The sequence below is a fragment of the Galeopterus variegatus genome, unplaced genomic scaffold, assembly GCF_000696425.1.
Source record: "Galeopterus variegatus unplaced genomic scaffold, G_variegatus-3.0.2 Scaffold6427, whole genome shotgun sequence".
Classification (NCBI taxonomy): Eukaryota; Metazoa; Chordata; class Mammalia; order Dermoptera; family Cynocephalidae; genus Galeopterus; species Galeopterus variegatus.
In genome coordinates, this window is record NW_007732538.1 from 8,704 (window position 1) to 16,286 (window position 7,583).

At 35.8% G+C, this 7,583-nt stretch overlaps 1 long non-coding RNA gene across 1 annotated transcript in view; it reads right to left on the reverse strand.

Annotated features, from left to right (window-relative positions):
• Positions 1–1,459: 1,459 nt before the first annotated feature.
• Positions 1,460–7,583, reverse strand: part of LOC103606277 — a 50,503-nt gene continuing 44,379 nt past the window's right edge. Inside the window, exon 4 of the long non-coding RNA XR_551862.1 lies at positions 1,460–1,909. This is a non-coding gene — a long non-coding RNA (uncharacterized LOC103606277). The remainder of the gene's footprint in view (positions 1,910–7,583) is intronic.

Below are 7,583 nucleotides of genomic sequence, written 5' to 3' on the forward strand. Positions count from 1 at the left end.
CCAGGCTCTTCCTTTTCCCATTTATCCTCTCCTTTCGTTTCCCCAAGAAGTGAATTTCCCCTTTCCTTGTTCTGTAAAACAATTTAGACCACCAGCTCCTACTTGCTTCTGCCTTCCATTTCCCTACACTTAAGTGGCCTGTCAACAATGGACCATTTTCTCCAAAGCTTTACCCTTGAGCAACACTAAGAACTGTTAGAGGTTTTGCAATTTCAGCCCCTTTCTCCTCTCCCTGTTACCAGTCTCTGAAATCATTCAGCTGAAGCAAAAGATTCAGAGATAACACAAAAATATTCAATAAACCATCCTCTCCACCCCTCTCCCAAGTTTCCTAGAGAGGTTGGTGAGGATGCACGGTGCTGTCCATCACGCTTGGGATGGGTCTGTAGGCAATCTTAAGGAGAAAGGGAAGAATATATTTATTTTATAAGAATATACCAACTAGGTAAATCATCCTCTCCGCCCCACCAACACACACACTTTTGAAGGCAGATGCTGCTAAAGTCAATTTTGGTTTTCAGTAACACATTTTTGTCCTTTTCATTTCACATCTGTCACTTGCACTATGCCAGAACACATTTAATAAAGAAGTCTATTCTAATCATTAATTATGATACTAATATACCCATTGTATTGTATTTTAATATAACTTGCACTTGTGGATTTCAAAGAGCTTCCCCAGATTTAATTACTCCTCAGCTTTGTTAATGAAAAGCATTGCTTCTACCCAGCATGAGTTTGGGTTTCTAATCGGTTCCTTAAGGTCACTTCATTTTTCTTGAAAATGTATATTTATAATTTAACATTGCAGATATTTCACATTCCCTATCAAGCAATTATTTTGATTACTTCATTATCTTTCTTTTTTTTCTACCCTATTTAGGATGGTTTCTGCCTACCATGAGGCTCGTGTAATTCCCACGATCTCTCTCACTCCCTTTATTAGCATGATCTGCATTAGCAAGGGATTCATTTTCATTCTGAAGACTGAAAACAATTTCATTATCTGATAAAAATTATCTTCTCATACACTATAAGAAGCAATTGTCCTCATTTATGGTCTCATTAGGCATTTCATCTACCCAATACATCTTCTCAATACTTTTTCCCGGAAGTGATTGTCTATGGCTCAACTAAAAATATCTTGGACTAGGGATTCTCATTTTCGCCTTCTTTCTCTCTTGTTTTTTGGGTTGTTTTCTTTCCTTTGCCTAATGTAGTCACTGCATCATCTCCTCTGTGAACCCCTGCTTTTTCCCCTCTGTTCCTAAAACATTTCGTCTCAGTTTCATTCTAACATATACATGGCTGTATTGTGAATTCTAAGTTTACATTTCTGTTATCTTGCATCTTAAGGGTTAGGCCACAGCAAATGGCTCTTTGTGTTTTCGGAACCTGGAACTGTGTCTAGCACATTTCAACGCTCAAAAAATATGCACTGAATAAATGAAGGACTAAATACACATGCATATAAATTTTTATTGGAATGCAGTTTTAATTTATTCTTTTCAAAACACAGGAACGAGTGGGGAAGCCAGAGCAACTTGGTAAGGAAATAGATCAGTCAGACAAACTGAGAGCAAGCTAAAGAGATATACAGATCTGGAAGTAACAGGGGAGAAAGTGGTTAAACTGCCCTACTGGGAGCTAAAACACTTTTGAAGGCCAGTTGAAGGCAGAAGGCCAGTTGAGAAACAGCAAAAACTCAGAGCAATATCTGGAGTATTTGAATACATCGTAAGAAATCAGATGGGGCAAGATCCAAGTCTGAACTGGAGCCTTCTATGTAAGCAAGATATTGAATCATGACTATTTCTTCTCACCAAATTTCCAAAGGCTAACAGATACTGCTGAAAAGTTCTTCAGTCTGATGTCACACTCTTGATGTATTTCTCAGTTTTATTCATCCCTAGAGGAGGAAAAAAGAGTAATCAGAATACTTCCTTATTTCACCTGTTAAACAAAAATTATGGGAGCCCATTGCTTTGGACTGAGCTCCTGCACTAGGCCCCAACAGACCAGACCAAACCAGACCAAAACGGAGTCACTCGTGCTGAATGCCACATTATCAAACTGAAACTTTAAGGAAGCAGATAGATCCCAAAACAGACCAGATTTTCCTGAAAACAAGAGATTCCAGTCTATGTGCGTCAGCGTAATAAGCCCCCTCTGCTCTAATGCTTACAAAAAAGTAACCTAAAGTAATCTGATATTATCCAATCAGTTTTTTTCCTATTGTTTCCTTGCTCTCACCTTAAAAAACCCACTGTTCCGCTATTGCCAGTTGAAGCTCTCGTTCTATTTTGTAGAATGGAGGCTGCCCCGATTCATGAATCATGAATAAAAGCCAATTAGATCTATAAATAAAACTGTTGTGATTTTGTCTTTTGACACACCATACTTATGTTAGAAGTGTAAGGAACGCTGAAGCATCATCCTGTGGCATAGGGATAAATTCCACGGGAATGCCAACGTGTCTCTGCCTGCTGCTTAGAGCTGAATCCATCTTAAGGAAGCAGAGTCCCCCAGCTTGTTTTGATTATGTTAAGTTTAAAATGCTATTAAACCTCTAATTGGAGATGTCAAGTATGCAGGTAGCTACAGAAGTGTGGAGATAGGGGAACAATCTGGGTTGGAAATAAAACTTTGGAGGATTTTGGCATGTAAGTGATACTGAATGGGGTCTTCTTAACTAAGAGTATGGAGGAGAGAAAAGGAAATATATGCTAGGAAAGAGGAGGAAATTTTTGGCTTAAAACTCTAACCAATGTTTTAAGTTGGGGTCAGCAAACTACAGCCCACAGGTCAAATTTGGCCCACCAGTTGTTTTTGTTCAGTTCTTAAGCTAGGAATGTTTTACATTTTAAATGATTGGGGGGACAACACCCAAAGAAGAAGAATATTTCATGGCACATGAAAATTATATGAAATTCAAATTGATAAACAAAGTTCTATTGGAATACAGCCCTGCTTTTTGTTTACATATTGTCTATGACTACTTTCTACTAAAGTGGCAGAGTTTACTAGTTATAACAGAGATGCAAAGCCTAAAATATTTAGTATCTGGCCCTTTACAGAAAAAGTGTGCTCACCCATGGTGTTATGTGAGAATGTTAGTCCTGGAACTATTATAGCCATTGTTGCTACCATGAGGTAAACCACCCTGGAGATGAATTGTCACAAGGAAGAGGGCTGCTGAGGTATCTGCTGAGAAATGGATCAGAGCCCAAATATGATCATGAACCTGTGTACTGAATCAAGCCTGAAGCCCTCCCTACCTCAGGATATTTCATTTACATGAGTAAATAAATTCGTTTTATTGTGGAATCCAGTTGTAGGTAGATTTTCTATTATCCAAACCTAACATATTCTCAACTAATACAGTTAGAAGATCCAGATGTAATCTCAGTCCTTTTTGCCCTCAATATACCCAAACTTGACTATGGAATCTACCATTCCATATTTCTACAATTTCCCACAGACTTATGTTCTAAAGGTCCTTGCCTCACAAATACTATAATGGATGATATCTATTTTTCAACATTGTACCTCATCACTAGCTTTCCAAATACACACACACACACACACACACACACACACACACTTTACAACTGTAATTTTGTGAGTCTAGTAATATTTCTTAATGTTTGAGGGATCATTGAAAGGGTCCACTGTACAACCTCCTGCCATCTCATGGCTATACATTCTGTTCTTCTTCTCTCTTTACTCTCTCACTCCTTCATTTCCAAAGCAAATTAATTCCACTCTTTGCAGAATAAATAACTGTCCCAGTTGCTGAAACTGTTTCAGTTTTGGGATAGTCCTAGATTTTGCACTGAAAGTCCAAGGTCCCAAGGAACAGCTCAATTCTGGGCAAACTGGGAAGATTGATGACCCTATCTCCTTGTCTCAAGTAGCTTTAACTGCTTCTCTGGAGCATCAAAGCTAGTCCACATCTATATGGTTCACAGAGACCACTAGACTTATCAAACCATCTTCCTAATCAAGGCAACTCTCTCTTCAGAGGAAATTATTATACCAGATGTTTAGAAAATAAACATTTCTTATCATTAGATGCAAACACACTGAAGATTGTTATGTTATCAACAAATTAATGCTTTCATCATTATGAATTTTTTAAAATTTTACCTTTGGCAGCATCCATGTTTTAAAATCTACTTTAATATTAATATAGCTATACTAGCTTTCTTATGTTCAGTGCTTGTATGGTATCCATTTCTCCATCCTTTTATTTTCTACCTGTCAGTGTTTTTTATTTAAAATGCATACAATCTCTGATTTTAATAGAAAGTTTTGGTCCATTTACATTTAATGTAATTAGTGATTTAGCTAAATGTAAGCCTAATGTAAGTTATCTAGATTTCTAGGCTAACTTGTTTCCTTTTCTTTCAGCACTTTTAAAATGTCAATCCATTATCTTTTGGCCTCCAATACTTCTGCTGAGAAGTCAGTGTTTTTACTGTTCCTTTCCTTTAGTATTTTGTAATGTGTCTTTTTCTTCTGGATTAAGATTTTTTTCCTTATCTTTAGTTTTTAGAAGTTTGACTATGATTTGCTTGGGTATAGTTGTCTTTTTATTTATCCTGTGTGGAGATCATTAAACTTCCTAAACCTGAGGGGGGTTATATTTTAAACCAAATTTGGAAAAAATTTTGCCACCATTTTTAAAAAATATTTTTGTCTCATTTACTCTCTTTTTCCTTTCTGGGACTTCAATTTGACATATGTTAGAACACTTGGTATTGTCACATAAGCCACTACAGCTCTGCAAATTTTAAAAATCATTTTTCTGCCTGTACTCAGTTGGATAATTTCTATTGATTTGTCCACTAGTTTGTGTTTTTTTTTTTTTTCTTCTTCTGTGGTGCCTAATTTGTTGTTAAGTTCACTGAAGAAAATTTTTTTCAGCTATATTTTTCAGTTCCAGGATTTCCATTTGGTTCTTTTTTCATTTTCATATCTCTCCTGATAGTCCCCATCTCCTCAACCATTATATCAATCTCTTCCAATACATTATTTTAAATATATATTACAGTTATTTTAAATCTTCATCTGCTAATTCTAACATCTGGGACCTCTGGGGATTTTTTTTAACTGTTTTTCCCTTTGATTGTGGGTCACATTTTCCTGCTTCTTTGTATATATAATTTTTTTTATTATACACTGTACATTGTGGGCAATATGTTGTGAGAAATATGTTATCATTCTTTGAAGAGTGTTGAGTTTTTTTCTAGCATACAGTTAGATTACTGACAAATCACCTTCATCTTGTGGAAGTTTGATAAGGTCGGCTTCTTTTTGTCTTGTCCTTAGGCCTCTGTTGTAGTCCTTGGTCCTGGGATACTTCTTAAGGTATTACTCTCCTGGGGTTTCAATGAAAAGCACAAAGACTTGAGTGAAGCTTCTTTTCCTTGACTGGACTTGAATGCCAAAATCTGTCACTCCAGCACCAAGTATCTGCTAAAATCTCCCTCAGTTTTTCAGCCTTCTTGCTGTTGCTTTCCACTGGATTCCCTGGAGTCTCATCATGTGCATATGCAGTCTAATAGTCAAACAATTTCAGGAGAATTCACATACATATTTTAGGGCTCTCCACACTGTCTTCCTTTTTCCTGGAATATCTCTCCTTGATTTCCAGCAATTCTGACAGCCTAAAATTTGACTTATGAATTCTCAGTCCAATTGATGAGCCTTTTCTGATTGAACTATTTCCTTTATGTACTTTGCAAGAGGAGTGCTCTCAGAAAAAGCCATTTAATGTGTATCTCACCTAGTTTGTTTCCCTATTTCAGGGATCATGCCCCCCCCCCAGTTTCTGCTTATTCTCAGTCATTCTTCAGGGGTTTTAAAGAATTGTTTTAATTCTGATTTTTTAATTGTTTGCACTGTTTTTTGATCCAGAGTTCAAAATCAATATTGGGAGAGGGTAGTTTAGTAAAAGCTATTGTACTATCACCAGAAGTAAGCTCCTATCATTACTAAAAACAAAAATGAAACAAAACAACAACAACAGAAAAACCAACCTCTTCTCTTTCTAGGCAGAACTGAATTTCCCTGGAAGACATATGTAATAATACAAGAATAAAATAATAGAAAGAGATAACTGTTATTGAGCATCTAGTATGTGCCAGACATTGTTCTAGGTGCTTTATCTAGCCCAAATTTGCAGATGAGAAAACTGAAGTACAAAGAACTTAAGAAATTTGACCAAGTTTATGCAAGTGGTAAATAGGAAATCCAGGACACCAACCCACACTATCTGATGTCATAGCTGGCTCTCTAACCACTGTGCTTTGCTGCTATTCACATACAGACTGGTTGATCTTTGATGGAGACAGTTTACAGGAGATTTAAGATTGTAGTAGAGAACTGAACTGAACTGAACTTTATGGTTCTTTTAAACTTATGAATCTATTATACTATAAAAATTATAATCCCAAATTAAAGAAAATTATTAATTCTTATGCCAGAAAAGTGATTTTCCCTCAATTAGAAATCCAGAAATTTACACACAAAACAGTATTTCCATTTATACTCAGCCCCTATAAACTGTTTCTCTTTTCTACACTTAGAACTTGACTTCTAGCATCTCAAGCAGAACTCTGTATTTGTGGCTGCCTGGATTGCTACAGCACTAGTTGTATATTGTATTCATTCTGAATGCAGTGTCAAGATTGAAAAACTAACTTACTTTAAGCAGTTTAAAGTATCAGCCTTTGAAGTCTTGAAAAATAGTCATTTTGCTGTGTTTTTCTACACTATCCCAAATATATCTGAAAAATATTTTTAACCAATGAAATTGCTCTAAGAAAAAAGCCACACTGAAGTGTTTTTCCTTATATAAAAAGGATACTTTTCAAGATTAATAAAAATATTACTTTTCTTGACGTTCCTCCCCTGCTACTTGCCTCTCCAATTGTTTTAAAATAATTAAAAATGGATTTTATTTTGCAAAAATACCATGAATGACAAATCCTTGGAAGAATAATCTATAATACTTGAAATGACCTGTGTAATGTGGTGCATTTTCCTGTAGGCTGCTGTTGAAGGCACAGTTTATTTATAGTATTATATCTTGAGGACATTCAGTAAAAACTGTTTTTCTGGAATTAGTACCAGGATTAGGAATATCAGTGTGTCTCTTAAATACATGGTCTGTTTTTCCTTCACAACATTATCTTGCAATGTGTTGTATTTACTCATTAACAAGTGCTGCAGGAAAGCATAGAGCCAAATCTGTGGCTGAACCCTACTGAATATAAAGGATGTAATGGAATTTTTTTTTAAATTAACTCAACTCCTTGACCCACCTTACTTTCCTACCTCTGTTTTCTTTGCCCAGTTTTTCTTATCTCGTTTTCATTAATTTCATCCTTGTGTTGAATGCATATTTGTAAGCTACCTTAAATCCCTTTTTGAGCAAGTCCAAATATGAAGGTACCTCAAAAGGTTCATGGAAAGATTTGTATTATCTTTTAATTATATTTTTTCATGAAGGTAATAACTAAATGGTCTAGATTTGACCAACACAATTGTGAAAATAAGAACCATTGAGCCAGAAA